The sequence below is a fragment of the Panulirus ornatus genome, chromosome 3, assembly GCF_036320965.1.
Source record: "Panulirus ornatus isolate Po-2019 chromosome 3, ASM3632096v1, whole genome shotgun sequence".
Lineage (NCBI taxonomy): Eukaryota > Metazoa > Arthropoda > Malacostraca > Decapoda > Palinuridae > Panulirus > Panulirus ornatus.
The window spans coordinates 73,290,442-73,312,399 of record NC_092226.1 but is presented as its reverse complement, the minus strand read 5'-3'; the positions used below and the strand labels follow the sequence as shown (position 1 = coordinate 73,312,399).

Below are 21,958 nucleotides of genomic sequence, written 5' to 3'. Positions count from 1 at the left end.
ACCCTTAATGATAATCTGTAATTATTTCGTTGATCGTGGCTGGAGGTGTTGGTAGAAATCAATTCTTTTCGATTATCCGGACTTTTGCTGCGTATACGTGATGCCAAGGGTCGCCGACGGTCAACTCAGAGTCTTTTATATCTTACTGCGGTGGGACATCCCTTACCGGGCGCGGGTTTTATGGTCGAAAATCACTGGCAGAGACAACGTGCGGTCGACTTTTTTAGCCAGGTACGATAAAATTCAGGTTCAGTGGCCCTTTAGAACCACTTTAAGAGCATTAGAGAAACATTTTTATGGCCATTTTGGTCACTTTGTCAAGATTTTTTTCTTTCAGTGACACCAACTAGTTTTCGAATCATTGATAAAAATCCAGTTAGCGACATACGATAATTCTTATTAGAATGTTAAAGTTAATATCTTAAGATACAAATAAGATATGCTTCGTCACTCTTCTGCATCTAGTCCTTCTCAGTCCTCTTTCCATCTATATAGATCACGAATATAGCTTCTTTCTTTATTTTTCGTACTGTCCTCCGGGGGATAGCCTCGTCTTAAGCCATCTGGTCTTCTCTTTATCTGTCTATAAACTCCTTTATCTGTTCCTTGACTTTTCAGCATGAACGAGCATTTGGAACAGGTTTGTCTGATGGTGTATCAGGTTACCGGTCGCCAGGCTCGTGCATTTGTTTTACTTGTATTGCGCTCGTTCTTCTTGTAGCGTCTCAGCCATTGTACTTGCGTCCTGTGTTTATTATGTTTACTGAGTACGCATCAGTGCCTTTATTTCTTCGTGTCTTTATTTCTTGTGTCTTTATTTCTAGCGCCTTCATTTCTTGTGCTTCAATTTCTAGTGCCATCTACTTCTAGTGCCATTATTTCTTCGTGCGTGATGATGTGTTGTCGAATATTTTTTTTCCCCTTCTTGGCTGGGAGAAGTGTTCGTCGAGGCGCAGTAAATCCAGTTGTTTATTGCACTGTAAGTCTGGAGGTGTTTATACCCAGCAGTTAAATTAATGGACTTATGTTCTTCGTGGGGGAACCTGACTGAAGACGGAAAACTCCCTCTCCCTCTCTCTCTCTGTCCCCATCCCTCCACCCTGGTGAGTTTCTACCTCTTTCACTCCCCCCATCGATTCAGTTCGGTCGGGTCTCCTTCGTTGGGGTGTGGGTCGTTGGCGCCACCCTGCTAGACGGAGGGAGGTCGTTTAAAAAGCGATTAGGGTTGAATGGGTCCTGTGTGTACGTGATATCAAGCGGTGATGGATAAACGGGCAGTGGATTTTGTTTTTATTTCTTGTCAACTTCCGTCGGCTGTAAGTACCTTATCGCCTCAAGTGGCGTTAGGAAATAATGGGTTAACGATAGAGGAATTGGTAGAGCAATATAGAATGCTATATACGCAGTGAGAGCCCCGGTACGGAAATAACCACGTCAGAAAATCACCGACTGGACCAATACCCAAATGAGAATCAGCCAATAGGCAACCTCGCGCTGGAGGGGTAAACAAACAACAGCTGAGCAAGTCAAAGCAGGACTTTAGGTTGAATAACTCACTGGAACGTACAGGATTCCAGACACAGATACCTGATAGAAGCAGGAATAACATGCTATGACCACGGTATCAACATCGTCTATGACGCCAGCGTTAAACACCATCTCAAAGGCCTTATTGGTATACAGAATACATTACTGTTGATGGAAAGCCGTGATCCTGTTCGGCGCGAGGAAGCGCGCGGCCGCGCGCACACGCGCTTCATGTTCGTACGGTATAAAATCCCGCCCATTCTATTTCACGCGAATCGGGACCACAGTTTTGCATGACTTCCGCCGTCGCCGGGGCTAATCCCTATCATCACTCCCTTGTGGGGAGTCGTGCCGTCATCCGCGGGTCGCCAGAGGGACAAGTTTGGGAAGTGTACAGGCCTGTGTTCCCAGGCCTTCCTCAGGAAACACGGTGTGGTGTCTTAAGGTGGGTCTTCCTGGTGTGACGAGCGATGGACATTCTCCTTGGGTCGGTTGCTCTGGACCCGCCGTTGATTGTGGGGCCAAAAGGCTGATAGAAAACATGGACATAGGGATGCTTTTCCTATCTTCAAGTGTGGAGGGTAAGACAGAAATGAGGATATATCACGAGGCATTGCCGAGTCTTTCTATAAGCACTACACTGCTGTTCGTATGAGATCACGATCGTCAGAAGGAAATGGGTTTCAGTCCCTTCAGAAGGTGTTGGCACATATGTCGCTGTTCAGTTTTTTCCTCTTCCCATTAATAACACCCAGATCTCAGTGATTATCACTCACTAGCGAAATGGAGATTGAAGATGAAGACGCACAAGATGACCAGTGTGTCAGTACAGTAGAGTCTCAAGTTTCGCAAAACATTACAGTTGTTTAAGAGAATATTTCGACTGATTATGGAAATGCTGAGATGACGAAGATCTCTGTATCATCATCTTACACCATATCCCCAGTGACGATACGTTACGAACACTTGTATTGTCGTATGACAGTATTAAAAACTTTCCATTCTCATGATATGCTTTGGCATAAAACGACTTATTTACTGAGGAGTCATATGCATAAATGAAGGTGAGGATGAGGCGCTTATCCATATAAACAACACACACACACACACACACACACACACACACACACACACACACACACACACACACACACTCACTCACACATGCCAGGTCTTGTAACACGAAAGATCTATGTATAAGAGGGCGCTTCGGTCTGCCTTAAGCAACCAGAAAGTGTTTCTTCGCTTTGTTCCCTGGTGGTGGCATAAATTCCCCTCGTGTGGGACGTATGTGTGTTTTCCTTGCGATGACGCAGCGGACACTACTGCTTCCTTGAGATGACAGAGCAGACCCACATTCTTACCTTGAGGTTGATAGAATAGACGCAAGTACTTCCTTGACGTGACGGAGCCAACACAGATTATTTCATTGACATGACAGGAGGGGAGACAACTGCTTCCTGGACCCGACGGAGCAAGGCAGCAGAGAGATGGACCAAAGAACGTGTCGATAGACAGCGGCGGATCCTCTTCCTGGGACATTAACATACGCCATTACAGTCTTTTCCTTCCTTCCTGTACTACTGTTTCCCGCGCTGATACTCCCTCACAGCCAGCTCCTGGTGGCAGACAGACAGACAGATAGACAGACGTTTGCCTTCCACTTCCTCAAGGGCTTATCCTTCCGGTCAGGTCATCTAAAGCCCCCCCCCAAAACTATACGCCTATTTACACGCCAGGCGAGGTTGATGCTTCGCGCCTCCCTGCTGGAAATCACTGATACCCACGCCATATATACGTGTATATTATATTTGCGTTATGCGCCTTACCTCAGAGGCCATGTTGATACATCCTACGTTGGCTCGGAAGGAAGTCTGGCTTAGTAACGTAGAGAAACGGTTTGCCTTGTGGGTGGGTAGGGAGAGAGAGAGAGAGAGAGAGAGAGAGAGAGAGAGAGAGAGAGAGAGAGAGAGAGAGAGAGAGAGTTACTGCAGCCTACACAGTTTAAGACAGAAGTTGCCACGGTGTCGTATACAGGATGTCGCATCCCCTCTGTCTCAGTGAGGGGACTCTTGCGTTCAGCAGTACAGTGATGAGACGTAGTGCGTCGGATGGGGTTGCTGATGGAGGGAGACGTGAGGAACATGAGGTTAAGCCTCGCATGGCTGCTTCCATCTGGGGACCATGGCTGGTCGTCTGCTGGACAAAAGGAAGTAGATGGTTATGGAGGGAAATTGTAGGTACCTAGAGTGGAAGTGATGGAGGATTTTAATCATTTGTTCACTGTTCGCCGTATTTAGAGATGATTCATTTGATTACATGTATCAAAGAGTCGAGCTGAATAGCGATGAGGATGTATTCTGATTTCCATAAGGGATGATGATTGTCTCTGTAATATAATGCTGTCCAGTTATCTTCTTCAGTTACAAATACATATTGTTGAGATGATTACCTTTCTGTTACAATTAGCTCATTATCCCAGTCATTATCTCTGTCTCGGCATCTTCTCACTAATCGTTCGTGCAGTCATTATTTGTACACTCATTTCCTTATCATTATAATTATCAGTGTAATCAGCATATAATCGTCATGATTATAATGACGTTTGACACCGTCATTGGCTCATGACCGCCATGTTTCGTGTACTGTTACGTGCTATTACATTTCTGATCTGCTGTCCTTATCTCCTTATCTTGTGGCCAACCAGTAATGTACCATCTGGTCGATACAACCACGGTCGCCCCTTCGTTCCCCCATTTGCCCCATACGCTACCATGGCCACCCCTTAGCTCACTACTTGGCCCACGCAGTAGCCACACCCGTTAGTTCACCCTTTCCTCCACCCAACCCAACCCTCCTTCCCTTTGAGGTCACTCCCGTATCTCTCGTGCCTCCATCACATCCTCCCCTAAGACTCTCATCTCTCATCTCTCATCATCTCTCATCCCTCTACCACCAACACTGTCTCTCTCATCCCATGGTAACTGTACGCCTACGTTGCCCGCCTTAACATTCCGTCTGTCTCCCTCCCATTCACCGAAGCTAGCAGGAGGGAGGTAGAGGGATGGAAGGAGAGGCGACCGCTACCACTACTCCTCCATCACTCCCTCTCACATCTGGCGCCATCGCCATGTCCTCTGATACATCAGGGGGGCTCAGACGCAAGCCTCGTACATCTAGCCCTCATTTGCATACTTAGAGAGAGAGAGAGAAAAAATAGGGAAGAAGACTTGTTGGGTCTGTGTATTTGTATTAGTTCCGCATGATCGTAGGTTCTTAAGGTGATATATATATATATATATATATATATATATATATATATATATATATATATATATATATATCGTGTGTCGTCTTTTTCTTCAAATACATATATATATCAGCAGTCATTTAAGTCTATTGTACTCTATTATGCAAGTCCCTTCTAGGTATTTGATGATTTGAAGTTCTTTTCAAAGGTGTTTCGAGAGAGAAGTTAAATCTTTTTTTTTTTTTAGATCATGTTCGTGCGTGGCAGAGAGAGAGAGAGAGAGAGAGAGAGAGAGAGAGAGAGAGAGAGAGAGAGAGAGAGAGAGAACGCGAGCGATTCCGTCAGAAGAGTCCAGAGGGAAAGGTGAAAAAAAAAAAAAGAATGGGCAAATAAGGACGGCATAAAAGATAAGTTAGAAGAAATAGATAAAGGAATATTTTCATTTATATGAAACATATTCACAAGAGGTGCGTTACACACCCTCTAAGGTCTTCACAGAGGAAAGTCTGCTTTAGAACACACACACACACACACACACACACACACACACACACACACACACACACGTCATCACCGCCCGCCCGACGCTGCCTGGTGTCGTGTGGGAGTTCGTGTCACGCTCCTCACCCCACCCACCCTCCTCGACACTCGCCGCCATTGTACACAAAATCCTGTGATATCGAAAGTCTCAGTTTCGCTGCCATTTTACATCTTACCACCTCAGTGTGCGATGTTATCAGTCCCATTCCTCTGTGGACCACACGCGCTCCGACCGCCATTGTGTGTCCCAGGCATATACCTTGGGGGAGGGGGTGCGACGACCTGGGGAGAGGAGGGCTCTCTCTCTCTCTCTCTCTCTCTCTCTCTCTCTCTCTCTCTCTCTCTCTCTCTCTCTCTCTCTCTCTCTCTCTCTCCCTCGGTGTCTGGTGGCGTTCACGTCCTGAATAAGGAGTTCTGGACGATCGTAGGATTAAGGACGTCAAGGTCAGGGAGGTAGGGAGGAGGGTGAAAGGGGAGGGGGAAGATCAGGTGGGGGTGTGTAGAGGTAGCGGAGGTGGGTTGAGGGAAGTAAGAGACACAGGAGGATAAATGGCGAGGGGGTGAGGTGAACGACGATCAGGTGTGTGAAGAGGAGACGAGGGAGCTCACACCAGAAGGTTTGATCCAGGATTCATTCGTTCGGTGGTGGGTGAAGCAGTTCGAACCGTCTCGGAGGCGTGATGAAGCTTTAGCGGGTTTGGTCGCGGACAAAGAAGCTACCTCTTCGACAACAAAGGAAATATAGATCTTATCTAACGAGATATATTGCGCAAAAAAATGAGATATACTCTTAGACTACAGAGAGTAGGTGAAAGGAGACAGCAAATGAAAGGAGAGAGTAGATGAAAGGAATGAGACGAGAGAAAAATCTCTGGTGATGGAAGTGAGATAGAGTTCATGCATGAGGGAGGAAGTCAAGAGCCATTCCTTGGAACAAAGGCTAAACAAAGATGGGGTTGGAATGATCAGGTCCCCCCTGGTTGGGAGGCTTGATTTACGGTCATAACACGGCGGACGACACATAAGGAGAGGGAGGGAGAGGGAGAGGGAAGAACAATAGATGAGTAAATAACGAAAGGGAGGGGGTTGTGGGGAGAGGAGGAGGAGGAGGAGGAGGTGGGGGTGGCGCCAATATCCAGGGGATGGAGAGACAAAAGACACAAAAGGAAGGGACTGTCTTTGTCACTGCTCACTGTCTGTGTCTGTGTGCACTGTCTTTGTCACTGCTCACTGTCTGTGTCTGTGTGCACTGTCTTTGTCACTGCTCACTGTCTGTGTCTGTGTGCACTGTCTTTGTCACTGCTCACTGTCTGTGTCTGTGTGCACTGTCTTTGTCACTGCTCACTGTCTGTGTCTGTGTGCACTGTCTTTGTCACTGCTCACTGTCTGTGTCTGTGTGCACTGTCTTTGTCACTGCTCACTGTCTGTGTCTGTGTGCACTGTCTTTGTCACTGCTCACTGTCTGTGTCTGTGTGCACTGTCTTTGTCACTGCTCACTGTCTGTGTCTGTGTGCACTGTCTTTGTCACTGCTCACTGTCTGTGTCTGTGTGCACTGTCTTTGTCACTGCTCACTGTCTGTGTCTGTGTGCACTGTCTTTGTCACTGCTCACTGTCTGTGTCTGTGTGCACTGTCTTTGTCACTGCTCACTGTCTGTGTCTGTGTGCACTGTCTTTGTCACTGCTCACTGTCTGTGTCTGTGTGCACTGTCTTTGTCACTGCTCACTGTCTGTGTCTGTGTGCACTGTCTTTGTCACTGCTCACTGTCTGTGTCTGTGTGCACTGTCTTTGTCACTGCTCACTGTCTGTGTCTGTGTGCACTGTCTTTGTCACTGCTCACTGTCTGTGTCTGTGTGCACTGTCTTTGTCACTGCTCACTGTCTGTGTCTGTGTGCACTGTCTTTGTCACTGCTCACTGTCTGTGTCTGTGTGCACTGTCTTTGTCACTGCTCACTGTCTGTGTCTGTGTGCACTGTCTTTGTCACTGCTCACTGTCTGTGTCTGTGTGCACTGTCTTTGTCACTGCTCACTGTCTGTGTCTGTGTGCACTGTCTTTGTCACTGCTCACTGTCTGTGTCTGTGTGCACTGTCTTTGTCACTGCTCACTGTCTGTGTCTGTGTGCACTGTCTTTGTCACTGCTCACTGTCTGTGTCTGTGTGCACTGTCTTTGTCACTGCTCACTGTCTGTGTCTGTGTGCACTGTCTTTGTCACTGCTCACTGTCTGTGTCTGTGTGCACTGTCTTTGTCACTGCTCACTGTCTGTGTCTGTGTGCACTGTCTTTGTCACTGCTCACTGTCTGTGTCTGTGTGCACTGTCTTTGTCACTGCTCACTGTCTGTGTCTGTGTGCACTGTCTTTGTCACTGCTCACTGTCTGTGTCTGTGTGCACTGTCTTTGTCACTGCTCACTGTCTGTGTCTGTGTGCACTGTCTTTGTCACTGCTCACTGTCTGTGTCTGTGTGCACTGTCTTTGTCACTGCTCACTGTCTGTGTCTGTGTGCACTGTCTTTGTCACTGCTCACTGTCTGTGTCTGTGTGCACTGTCTTTGTCACTGCTCACTGTCTGTGTCTGTGTGCACTGTCTTTGTCACTGCTCACTGTCTGTGTCTGTGTGCACTGTCTTTGTCACTGCTCACTGTCTGTGTCTGTGTGCACTGTCTTTGTCACTGCTCACTGTCTGTGTCTGTGTGCACTGTCTTTGTCACTGCTCACTGTCTGTGTCTGTGTGCACTGTCTTTGTCACTGCTCACTGTCTGTGTCTGTGTGCACTGTCTTTGTCACTGCTCACTGTCTGTGTCTGTGTGCACTGTCTTTGTCACTGCTCACTGTCTGTGTCTGTGTGCACTGTCTTTGTCACTGCTCACTGTCTGTGTCTGTGTGCACTGTCTTTGTCACTGCTCACTGTCTGTGTCTGTGTGCACTGTCTTTGTCACTGCTCACTGTCTGTGTCTGTGTGCACTGTCTTTGTCACTGCTCACTGTCTGTGTCTGTGTGCACTGTCTTTGTCACTGCTCACTGTCTGTGTCTGTGTGCACTGTCTTTGTCACTGCTCACTGTCTGTGTCTGTGTGCACTGTCTTTGTCACTGCTCACTGTCTGTGTCTGTGTGCACTGTCTTTGTCACTGCTCACTGTCTGTGTCTGTGTGCACTGTCTTTGTCACTGCTCACTGTCTGTGTCTGTGTGCACTGTCTTTGTCACTGCTCACTGTCTGTGTCTGTGTGCACTGTCTTTGTCACTGCTCACTGTCTGTGTCTGTGTGCACTGTCTTTGTCACTGCTCACTGTCTGTGTCTGTGTGCACTGTCTTTGTCACTGCTCACTGTCTGTGTCTGTGTGCACTGTCTTTGTCACTGCTCACTGTCTGTGTCTGTGTGCACTGTCTTTGTCACTGCTCACTGTCTGTGTCTGTGTGCACTGTCTTTGTCACTGCTCACTGTCTGTGTCTGTGTGCACTGTCTTTGTCACTGCTCACTGTCTGTGTCTGTGTGCACTGTCTTTGTCACTGCTCACTGTCTGTGTCTGTGTGCACTGTCTTTGTCACTGCTCACTGTCTGTGTCTGTGTGCACTGTCTTTGTCACTGCTCACTGTCTGTGTCTGTGTGCACTGTCTTTGTCACTGCTCACTGTCTGTGTCTGTGTGCACTGTCTTTGTCACTGCTCACTGTCTGTGTCTGTGTGCACTGTCTTTGTCACTGCTCACTGTCTGTGTCTGTGTGCACTGTCTTTGTCACTGCTCACTGTCTGTGTCTGTGTGCACTGTCTTTGTCACTGCTCACTGTCTGTGTCTGTGTGCACTGTCTTTGTCACTGCTCACTGTCTGTGTCTGTGTGCACTGTCTTTGTCACTGCTCACTGTCTGTGTCTGTGTGCACTGTCTTTGTCACTGCTCACTGTCTGTGTCTGTGTGCACTGTCTTTGTCACTGCTCACTGTCTGTGTCTGTGTGCACTGTCTTTGTCACTGCTCACTGTCTGTGTCTGTGTGCACTGTCTTTGTCACTGCTCACTGTCTGTGTCTGTGTGCACTGTCTTTGTCACTGCTCACTGTCTGTGTCTGTGTGCACTGTCTTTGTCACTGCTCACTGTCTGTGTCTGTGTGCACTGTCTTTGTCACTGCTCACTGTCTGTGTCTGTGTGCACTGTCTTTGTCACTGCTCACTGTCTGTGTCTGTGTGCACTGTCTTTGTCACTGCTCACTGTCTGTGTCTGTGTGCACTGTCTTTGTCACTGCTCACTGTCTGTGTCTGTGTGCACTGTCTTTGTCACTGCTCACTGTCTGTGTCTGTGTGCACTGTCTTTGTCACTGCTCACTGTCTGTGTCTGTGTGCACTGTCTTTGTCACTGCTCACTGTCTGTGTCTGTGTGCACTGTCTTTGTCACTGCTCACTGTCTGTGTCTGTGTGCACTGTCTTTGTCACTGCTCACTGTCTGTGTCTGTGTGCACTGTCTTTGTCACTGCTCACTGTCTGTGTCTGTGTGCACTGTCTTTGTCACTGCTCACTGTCTGTGTCTGTGTGCACTGTCTTTGTCACTGCTCACTGTCTGTGTCTGTGTGCACTGTCTTTGTCACTGCTCACTGTCTGTGTCTGTGTGCACTGTCTTTGTCACTGCTCACTGTCTGTGTCTGTGTGCACTGTCTTTGTCACTGCTCACTGTCTGTGTCTGTGTGCACTGTCTTTGTCACTGCTCACTGTCTGTGTCTGTGTGCACTGTCTTTGTCACTGCTCACTGTCTGTGTCTGTGTGCACTGTCTTTGTCACTGCTCACTGTCTGTGTCTGTGTGCACTGTCTTTGTCACTGCTCACTGTCTGTGTCTGTGTGCACTGTCTTTGTCACTGCTCACTGTCTGTGTCTGTGTGCACTGTCTTTGTCACTGCTCACTGTCTGTGTCTGTGTGCACTGTCTTTGTCACTGCTCACTGTCTGTGTCTGTGTGCACTGTCTTTGTCACTGCTCACTGTCTGTGTCTGTGTGCACTGTCTTTGTCACTGCTCACTGTCTGTGTCTGTGTGCACTGTCTTTGTCACTGCTCACTGTCTGTGTCTGTGTGCACTGTCTTTGTCACTGCTCACTGTCTGTGTCTGTGTGCACTGTCTTTGTCACTGCTCACTGTCTGTGTCTGTGTGCACTGTCTTTGTCACTGCTCACTGTCTGTGTCTGTGTGCACTGTCTTTGTCACTGCTCACTGTCTGTGTCTGTGTGCACTGTCTTTGTCACTGCTCACTGTCTGTGTCTGTGTGCACTGTCTTTGTCACTGCTCACTGTCTGTGTCTGTGTGCACTGTCTTTGTCACTGCTCACTGTCTGTGTCTGTGTGCACTGTCTTTGTCACTGCTCACTGTCTGTGTCTGTGTGCACTGTCTTTGTCACTGCTCACTGTCTGTGTCTGTGTGCACTGTCTTTGTCACTGCTCACTGTCTGTGTCTGTGTGCACTGTCTTTGTCACTGCTCACTGTCTGTGTCTGTGTGCACTGTCTTTGTCACTGCTCACTGTCTGTGTCTGTGTGCACTGTCTTTGTCACTGCTCACTGTCTGTGTCTGTGTGCACTGTCTTTGTCACTGCTCACTGTCTGTGTCTGTGTGCACTGTCTTTGTCACTGCTCACTGTCTGTGTCTGTGTGCACTGTCTTTGTCACTGCTCACTGTCTGTGTCTGTGTGCACTGTCTTTGTCACTGCTCACTGTCTGTGTCTGTGTGCACTGTCTTTGTCACTGCTCACTGTCTGTGTCTGTGTGCACTGTCTTTGTCACTGCTCACTGTCTGTGTCTGTGTGCACTGTCTTTGTCACTGCTCACTATCTGTGTCTGTGTGCACTGTCTTTGTCACTGCTCACTGTCTGTGTCTGTGTGCACTGTCTTTGTCACTGCTCACTATCTGTGTCTTTGTGCACTGTCTTTCTCTGTGTCCACGCTTGAACACGAAGGTAAGACTCGATCAAGACGGCACGACCCTTGAGCGCGACGCCACGACCCCACAGCATTACGGTGCGACCCTTGAACACGACGCTACGACCCCTCAGCACTGCGGTACGACCTCTTGGTACGGTGTACTTCGACAAGACCTTGATTAAGGTGCTCATAGGTCGTACCGTTGTGCTAAAGGATCGCACACCGTCTTGCACAAGGGTCGTAACGTCGTGTTCAAGAGTCTTACCTTGCGTTCAAGGGTCGTAGCGTCGTACTCGAGGGTCGTAGCGTCGTACTCGAGGGTCGCTTCGTAGTCGTCCACTTAAAAATTCACTTCGTCGACATCCTTGAGAACCTTAGGGCAGGTAGAGGTCAGCATGTGGGTTGTCTGCTGGCCCCGTTGGCTGTGAGGAGAGGAGGAATTTCAGCAATGTGTCGGCTCAGGTAGGCCGGGAGGGAACAGGTTTGAGAAAACGAGTCGGGGCTTCGAGGTGGAGCGAACCGAAGGCTTCCAACCCTGGCGCGGAAGAGCGTCCAGAAAATGGGTGTGTTAGTAAGGATAAGTGAACAGAAAATGGGAACCTTGTTGGCACGTAGGAAGGAACAGAGAATGGGAGTATTGTTGACATGAAAGACTTAAGTTGAAAATGGGATTATTTTCCCTTTTAGCACTGATGAATGAACAGATGATGGGACTGTTGAATCGGATGAATGAACAGAAAATAGGTGATTTGTTAGAAACACAACCCCACGTGTGTTTATGTACATTTTAGATGCTCGCAAACTTCACATAAACATAGACACACACACACACACACACACACACACACACACACACACACACACACACACACACACACACACACAATGCTTGTTGAAGAGGTTACATGTAGTACTGAGGGAATTATAGAGAAAAAAGCGTCGTGCCAGTTTTTGAAGAAAGAAGGTGGGGAAGTTGCACTGAACTACAGACTGGTCTTTTTACGAGTGTGTTATGTCAAATGTTAGAAAAAAATGATTCAAAAAGCAAATGGCTGACTATTTGCAGCGGAGAAGCTGTGTGTGTGTGTGTGTGTGTGTGTGTGTGTGTGTGTGTGTGACAATATAGGTTCGTACAGAAGCGATGGTGTTTAACAAATCTCTTAGACTTATCTAAGACATTGAGCTCCGTGTTGGACCGAAGTGAGGGTTTGTATGTGTGGACTGTCAGAAAGCATTTGACTCTATACCATGTGAAGAAAATGGATCTTGAGGCAGGAATAACGGGACACACTTACTGGACAGAGAATTACCATAGTGAAAGAGAACAAAAGGGGAAGTCAAAGGAGCCTTTGCGGTATGTTTCTGGAGTCAGCAGTGGCGTGCCGCAGGGCCAGCCATGGAACCTATTCCCTTACTGATGATTACAAGTGACGCACCGGGACTGGATTGACATCCGAATGTTTTTGCCGATGATGCTGAGATCATGAAGAAAGTCAAGACTATCGAGGATTGCCTCATGGTGCAAGGGGACCTAGACAAATTCCAAAGTTATCCTGATACATGGCCGATGGGACTCGACTCATTGTAATGAGGATGGGACAGATGTGACGGAAGATACTGCCTCAAGATGAAACTCTGCAGGAGTCTTAGGACTCCTTCACCTTACCATTAGAAACGGACAATGAATTCCACGAATGGGAAAGTCCCTCCCCCTCCCCGCCCCATGTATAGAGGTAGGTAATTACACACGCACACACACACACACACACACACACACACACATGGAGTGAGGTAAGCCTATACACGTGTACACGGTGGGTTCGACGAGAGCCCCGGCGGCGGCCGTCTGTGCCATTCTAGACAAGGTAAGAGAGGGTGGACGACCCCGCAGGACACAGTGTAAAAACCATTGACATTGTCGGTCAGGCTGAGGGGTGGCGGAGAGGTCAGGGCTGCCGCGATTGACAGGGAGGCAGGTAGGACGGACGAGGGAGAGAGAGAGAGAGAGAGAGAGAGAGAGAGAGAGAGAGAGAGAGAGAGAGAGAGAGAGAGAGAGAGAGAAGAGGAAATAGGATAAGAGAGATGGAGGGAGGTGAGGAAGTAGGGAGATGGATGTAATGGGACGAGGAAGTGTGTGATCGACAGGTAAGTAGGAGAAGGAGGGGGAGTAGCGAAGGAGACGAAGAAAAAGGAAGGATAAGGAGTGGCAGACGAGGCGAAGGAGTGCAGAGGCTGCAGGAGGCGTCGGAGAGAGGTGGAGGTGGAGGAGACAGGTGGAGTGTGGCTGCCGCAGCTTGGAGCCACAGGCACACTCACTCACACACACGCATTATCTTCGTCGTCTTCCAGGTAATGCAGTGACCACGAGGGCAAAAACCAGGCGCTGATACTTAGCTCTACCCCGACCCCACCTTCCTCCTTCCCTTTGTGCTCTCCTCACAGCACGGGAGAGAGGCGGGGACGGCGTGTGTGTGTGTGTGTGTGTGTGTGTGTGTGTGTGTGTGTGTGTGTGTGTGTGTGTGTGTGTGTGTGTGCCCCAAGGGGCGAGAGCTGGAAGCTCGGGTACTGGCTCGACCACGACGGAGACACTGGTCCAGGTCTCCAGGAAGACAGGGTTCGATGCGTAGAAGACAAGAGTTTGACCATGAGGGAGACAGGGGTGGACGCCTGGTAGACGGGGTGGGTGAGGAAGACATACTAGACGCGTGGGTCGAGGGCTTGGACGCGTGGCTGACGCGGGTGGACGTGAAGAAGAACTGGACGCGTAGAAAAAAAAAAAGTTTGACAGGAGGAAGACAAGGCTGGAAACCAAGGAGACTGGATTGTACTCGAAGAAGACTAGGTCGGGGAAGAGAAATACGAGATCGATCAGGAGAAAGACACGATCGGTCATGAGGAGGACCTGACTTGAGATGGAAAAAAAAAAAAAAATGGATAAAAACAAATAAGAGAGGGTTGGAAGAGGAAGAAAGACAAGGATTATTCAAGGTGTGGGGAGACAGACAAGAGGGGAGGACTGGAGCTAGGGAGATACCGCTCAAAGAGACCCCCAAAGCTACCCCTAACTAGGAGAGAGTAGAGATCACATGTCAAGGACACTATATCATTGTAGTGGGGTACCTTAGGCCTTGATCTTGGGTCCTCTCCTGTTTCTAATCTCGACAGCGACTCCTCAGAAGGGATTAAATCGTCACAGGACGTGTTTGGTATTGAGGCCAGACTCGCTAATGGAGTGAGGAAAGCTAGAACTTCGAGATACTGCGAAGAGACACCAGGTGAAGCCTAACTCGAACACACGTAGAGATTTGGAAAGGGTGAGACGGGACGAGACATGCGACTCACAGCCATATTGGTGAGAATGATGAGCTGGGATGAGGATACCAGATGAGCACGAAAGATGTAAGGATCACTCATATCCCTGTTAGGGAAGATGTCACCATATATGTCTTTGGTCGCGACATCGGACGAAGATATGGGTAGTGATGTAAGACGATATCATCATACCTGTTGTGGGCTGTGATGTCAGGCCATGTCACCATACACATGGGTAGTGACGTCAGACGAAGATTGACTTCACCATGCACGACGTATGTAGTGACCTCAGAACCACAAGTTTATGCAAGACTCGACATCAGCTTGACCAGGTCAAGTGTTAGCAACAGGTCAAGGGGGGACAAGAGAGTCCCATCCTGATGATGATGATGCCTCACATAAACCAATCCTTGATGAAATATTACCAGGCGGGTAGATGATTTGTATGGTGTCATCAACACTGAAGGAGAGAAAAAAAAAGCCTTCCAGAACAGCGGATAACAGAAACCTTTTTTAAGATACCACCCATTTCATCCTTCCCTTCGTAGAATGATAGAGAGAAAAAAAAAAGAAGAGGCTCACAGACGAAGCTAAAAGCAATGACCTCCGAAATATCCGCCTATAAAAAAAGATATAAGAAGCCCCCCCCTCCAAGCTCTCCATCCCCCATTATGGCGGAATAATATCTTGGCGTCTCCTAATGCAGGACCGTCCCGCACCATGATTTTACCCTAAAGAAATCCCCCAGCGTTCGTGCAACTCCGCCAGGGGTGGGAGGGAGGGGGAAATTTAAGTGGTCGTCTTCTGGTCAGGAGGTTCTTCACCGAGACCCCAGCACCAGTCCAGCTCAACGACAGACGTCCCCAGTCGCTGGGACGACGGATTTACCCGTCTGTCTGTCTCTCCTAGTAACACTGGAGGAGGAGGAGGAGGGAGGACGGTAGAAGAGTGAGATAGTTAGACAGATATGTAGACGGGGAGGGCATAGGGACTGGTGGAGAGAGAGAGAGAGAGAGAGTTGGGAGAGCACCAGACGGACGGAACTGTAGAGGGACAGAGAGACAGCAGGACAGATAGAGAGGAAGAAGAGGAGATGATGAAAAGAGTAAAAAAAGAAAAGACTAAAAACAGTTTTGAGACACCATTATGATAAATCAGGAATATAATTATCCTAACCACCTAATTACAGGCAGCCACCACCACCTCCACCACCACCCTAACCACCACCACTACGATCACCGAACCAGGTCGTTACGACATGTAGTTGCGGGGTCATTGAGCCAACACAAGTCTCCTCATAGAGGGAGTTGCTGCGGTGGCTGTGTGGAACCGAAGCTTCGAATAGGCTCAGATGAACCATTGTGTTCAAAGAGTTGAACTACATCATTCTGGAGAGGCTCATATTTTCGTAGAGTGTGAGGACAAGAGACTTGTACAATTTTAGCCTAATTACATGTAATTACAAAGATGATATTGTACTCCCAAAGTGTACGTGTACAATTCGTACATTACCGAAGGGTCGCCCAAGGGCTGCCACGAAATAAATGTACATTTCGTTACATATATTCCAACTGTACTTCCGTAGTAAAAGCTTTGGGTATGGTATTGCGAAAGGTAATACTGCGTCTCCAATGTACGATATTTGTGGTCATCCAAAGAACCGTTTTCTTCTGGTCAGGAAAATGTAAGATTAACGAAAAGAGTAATTCAGTAAATACACACACGTATATACTCAAAGTTATTTAAAGAATGCTGAATGATGTATACGAATATATTTACCATTTATGTCATTTATTATGCGTAGTCCCATATATAGCAAATTGCAATCATCATATATTTGTATTTTATGCAAACGAGAGGACACATCTCACCCCAGCGTGAGCTTTTTAACACATTTTCTTTTTTGGTTTGCAACAACTTTAAACTTCAAAGGTAAAGAAAGAGGCAGTAAGATATAACAGAGAATAATAAAGTTTGATAATTATATTATCTTTAAAGTTTTTTTTTTTTTTGTCTAAGCTTATCAAGCCTAATTAAAGACGAGGTTAGGAAGGCTGTTTGTAGTAAGCAAGTTTGTTATTATTATTATTATTATTAGTATTATTATTATTATTATTATTATTATTATTATTAGTATTATCATTATTATTATCATTATTATTATTATTATTATTATTATTATTATTATTATCATTATTGTTCTTTTGTGTCTTTCCATCTTTTTCCCAGGGGTTCGAAGCCTCGCCTGGATTTCAGGTTCCGTTTTAATGATGTTAAAGAATGAGTGAAGTTATCATTTTTTCCCTCCCCCTCGCAATACGCTTGTGGCCATAGTGTTATGGGCTATTTATTTTTCTCGAGGGCGAGGTTCCCTGAGCGAAACGTCTGCTTTTGAAGGAGACGCCGTTACTTACCTACGAACGTAATGGCCTCCTTTGGAAAGGGAGTTGCTTGGATGTGATGTGGAGTGAGTGCTCGAGTGACCGTCACACACTGGGGGACTGTGGTTAGGATGAAGAAACTTAGCGTTGCGAGTGGTTTGAGTGTCGTGGTTCCAGGACTGGCCAAAAGAGGTTGGAAAGGACCCCTCACCTGTACCCACCTGTTGCTCTGCTGTTTGAATATTTGCATTTCGTCCACCAAGCTCGGAGCTTGCCATGCCTCCATCCACACTTTGTTATGTCAAGTTTCAGTAAAGCAGTATCACTTTGGCACTTGGCTGTGTACACTTGGACGAGTATAAAGCTTCGAGAAAGCTGTTCATCGTGGGGGAACAGTCATTGGGCAGCAGAAAAATCTGTTTTCTCGAAGGTTTAATTGGAATTTCGGTCGAGTCAACAGATGGCAAGGCCAGCACAGTGTGTGTGTTTGTGTGTGTGTGTGTGTGTGTGTGTGTGTGTGTGTGTGTGTGTGTGTGTGTGTGTTCGGGTAATCCGTGTACCGTTGCCCTGTCAATGCTAATGCGATCAACATATTTTAACGTTGGTCAACTTGAATGGGTGCCTCAGAAAGCGAGCGAGCGAGCGAGAGAGAGAGAGAGAGAGAGAGAGAGAGAGAGAGAGAGAGAGAGAGAGAGACCTCATGACTGACATTAATGACGCAAATTCTCTATGAAAGGCCATTACCTGTGGTCGGCCGCTGAATGCTTACGCAAACGTTACATACGCTTGCGTTGCTTCCCTGCAAGTAGGTGGGGATCGTGTCCCATCCCAGTCTGTATCCTACGTGTTCCCTCCCGGTCCGTATCCTACGTGTCTCCTCCCAGTCCGTATCCTACGTGTCCCCTCCCAGTCCGTATCCTATGTGTCTCCTCCCAGTCTATATCCTACGTGTCCCCTCCCAGTCTGTATCCTACGTGTCCCCTCCCAGTCTGTATCCTACGTGTCCCCTCCCAGTCTGTATCCTACGTGTCCCCTCCCAGTCTGTATCCGACGTGTCCCCTCCCAGTCTGTATCCTACGTGTTCCCTCCCAGTGTATATCCTACGTGTCTCCTCCCAGTCTGTCTCCTACGTGTCCCCTCCCAGTCTGTATCCTACGTGTTCCCTCCCAGTGTGTATCCTATGTGTCTTCTAGTCTCTCCTCCATGTCCCCCAGTCTGTATCCTCCATGTCCCCCAGTTTGTATCCTCCATGTCCCCCAGTCTGTATCCTCCATGTCCCCCAGTCTGTATCCTCCATGTCCCCCAGTCTGTATCCTTCATGTCCTTCAGTTTGTATCCTTCATGTCCTTCAGTCTGTATCCTTCATGTCCTTCAGTCTGTATCCTTCATGTCCTTCAGTCTGTATCCTTCATGTCCTTCAGTCTGTATCCTTCATGTCTTTCAGTCTGTATCCTTCATGTCCTTCAGTCTGTATCCTTCGTATCCTTCGGTCTGTATCTTAGGGGCTGTCTCACAGGATACAGCCAGGGTGGCAGGACTTAGGGCCATGCAGTAGAGGACCCGTGGGTCTGTTATGGACTGCAGCAGCTGTGTGCTGAGCAGACGCAGCGCAAAGCCCCTCACGGCAGCGTCCTGTGGTTGCAACAAATTAGATCAACGATTTCCGGACATTTTGTGGTCCAGCGGCTGCGTGAAGCGACGGACGCGCACCCCCGTAAGTCAGGGGCCCGCGGTTCCCCATGCTCTTTGGGCATATATATATATATATATATATATATATATATATATATATATATATATATATATATATATATATATATATATATATATATATATATATGTATGTATAGGTTCATCACCACACGTCTCGTGTTTTACGGGTGAGTTGAGGTGTGCGACCGTGGTTTTTTTTTGAAGGGGAAGAAGGGTCTGGAAAAAGCCATCGCCAGCTACGAACAGCTCATTAGGTCCATTAAGTTAATCGTGTGAATTTTTTATTTTTTTTTTTGTCATCTGTTTTTTTTTTTTTTTGTTTCATTTTTTTTTTCTTTGTGTGCGTGGGAATGTGACGCTTTGCGGTGGCATAAGCAGGGGGGGTAAAGGGAGGGGGGGGGGGTAATCTGTTCTGTGGGTGAGGGGTGAGAGAGAAGAGGGGGGTTCGGTTATGTGGGTGTGGTTGAGGTTGAGGGGGTGGGAGAGAGGGGGGGAGGGACAGTGTGTTCTGTGGCTTTGGTTGAGGGAAAGGGGTCTGTTCTGTGGGTGTGGATGAGAGAGGAGGGTCTGTTCTGTGGGTGTGGATGAGAGAGGAGGGTCTGTTCTATGGGTGTGGATGAGAAAGGAGGGTCTGTTCTGTGGATGTGGATGAAATAGGGGGTCTGTTCTGTGGATGTGGATGAGAGAGAGGAGGGTCTGTTCTGTGGATGTGGATGAAATAGGGGGTCTGTTCTGTGGATGTGGATGAGAGTGAGGAGGGTCTGTTCTGTGGGTGTGGATGAGAGAGGAGGGTCTGTTCTGTGGGTGTGGGTGGGAGAGGAGGGTCTCTCCTGTGGGTGTGGATGAGAGAGGAGGGTCTGTTCTCTGGGTGTGGACAAGGTGAGTATTTCAGAATGCTGGGCGGGAAGTCATGGCTTGGCGTTGCCACACCTCTCGCCGAGCAGGTGTTTACACTTGTGTTTAAACGAGCTTGCAAGACGGGCATTTATATTATACTGAGTTTAGCTAACGTGTGTTGATGTTACGATGAAGCCTTTGTTACTGTGTGCAGGTTAATAAAGTAAGATTTTTAATGATGTGTTCAGACATTAATACTAAACTTTGGGCAGCTGGTATATATATATATATATATATATATATATATATATATATATATATATATATATATATATATATATATATATATTTTAGATTATTTTTGGTTCATATGTATAGATTTTATGATCAGTTATTATTTAGTGGGTGCAGACGACTTGATCAGATCTTTATAACTTATGTGAACATATTGCTTTAATTACCATTAGTTAAGCAGCTGACAGCTGTTGAAATCCAGCAACATTCTCTTAACACTGAGAACGTCCCATTGTTTATTTAGAAAAAAAAAGTAGTTGAATTGCTATATTCTTCATCACAATTTAAGGCTTTTTTGTTCTTTATTATATTAAATTCTTTCCTTTTGTTTTTACAACTGTAAGTAATGTTTGATTCTATGATCACTTCCTCTTTGCTTTTCCATTGAATTTTATTTTTTCTGCGATGTTTATGTGACATACGTGGAACAAATTGTGGCTTAGTGACCATAGACTGGTCGTTAGCCCCAGTAACTGCCCCTTACAGATCTTTGATGACCATTAACTACAACTACTAACCCTATTGATCCCTTTGGCCGGTGACCTTTTAACCAGCCAACTGCTCTTTAACCATTGCCCCTGACAGGCCCTTTGGCTCGTTGACCATTACCTTTTAATCACCAACCCTACTGATCCTGTGGCTGAATGACCACTGAACTAGCCAATCACCCATTAAATCATTGCTCCTTACAGACCATTTGGTTCGGTGACCATTACGTAGCCCAGTAACTCCAAGAATGATTCCCTCTCCAACAGGTCCTCCAAGAAGAGCCTCCACTCTGTGCACTCGGCCTTGGAGACCAGCAGTGCCCCAGCTGGGCCCCTGGGAGGCAGGTCCGTCTCGCTGGTAAGTACTGGCGTCTTTATGTTGCAGGTGCACGTACGTCATAGGGTCTCGGGTCCGCTTGAGCACGACGGTACGACCCCCCTTTTTTAGCAGTACGACTGCAGTGGTAAGTGGGGTCTTCGGTGGGATGGGGGGAGGGGACGGTTATGGCGTTGGTCCGCGGCGTGGATGGTGTGCTGGTCGCTAGGCCGGGAAGGGAGGAGGGTTGCTTGGCTGTAGTGATAACTCTACGCAAACGAAGCTTCACATCTCAGCTTTTATTTATCAGTTATTTCTGGATGATCTGGTTCGTCGGTGGGACATGATAGCATAACTTTTCCTTATATAGTTTGATGTATTTTTGTTGGTTTTGCTGATCTTTCTTATATGTAATGTTCGATATATCTATGCCTTTATTTTTTTTATATCTTACCCAGGAAGGGAACTCTTCACACACCTCAAATGGATTTTGCCTATCTTTTTTATCTTTAATGTTCGGAATATCTATGTCTATTTTTTTTTTATATATATTCCCCAGGAAGTTCCCTTCACACACATCACCATTCTAACGATCATTCGTCTTTCCCACAAAGGAAGCTCCTCATTTTCTTCTGTCCCACAGGACGAGTTAGTTTTCTCCTCACGCCTCACAGAGAACAACTCCTTTCTCCATCCAAGCACCACAGAGCAAGCTTGACCCCTTCCCTTATCCTCGCTACGGAAGAGGCTGCTCCTTCACCCACCCCTGCGCAGCAAACTCCATGCAGCCCACAGATTTAAAGAACAGACAGACCAGACCCCCCCCTTCCACCTCCGTCATCACAGAACAGACCATACTTCTTCATCTTCCTCACAGAACAGATTCATCCCCCAACTTCTCTCACAGAATAGAGCCACGTTTTGATTCTCAGAGCTCACAGACCTACTGCTTAGTTCAGCCTCACAGAACAGACCTCTCCACTCTCACAGAATAGAGCCTCGTTTTCTTCCACCTTCACAGAACATGACCAATCACCCAGTTTCCTTCACCCAACTCACATAGGAGAACCTTTCCTATATTCCTCCCTAAGGATCAGGATCTGTCAATAGTGTATCCATCTCAACGAAACTTATGGTCTTTTTATTACCATTTATAAAACAGATCTCAGCCACATCCAACCCCAGGGAACAAACTCCTCTTCCCCCCCTCCCCCCCATTCCAACTCCAGGAAGAGGCCCATACCCTTCACATCTTCAGAAGAGACCCTCCCCGCCTCCCCCATCACTTCGCGCACACCACCCTTACAAAACAGACGTCTCATTCTCAGATCATCTCACACAACAAGGTCACTTCTTTGGAGTGGTGTGTGTGTGTGTGTGAGAGAGAGAGAGAGAGAGAGAGAGAGAGAGAGAGAG

At 47.3% G+C, this 21,958-nt stretch overlaps 1 protein-coding gene across 1 annotated transcript in view; it reads left to right on the top strand.

Moving 5' to 3' along the window:
- Positions 1 to 21,958, top strand: part of sprt (PDZ domain-containing protein sprite) — a 149,643-nt gene that overhangs the window by 42,288 nt on the left and 85,397 nt on the right. Inside the window, exon 2 of the mRNA XM_071689622.1 lies at positions 20,459 to 20,584. The gene's annotated coding sequence lies outside the window, so the exon portion shown is untranslated. The remainder of the gene's footprint in view (positions 1 to 20,458; positions 20,585 to 21,958) is intronic.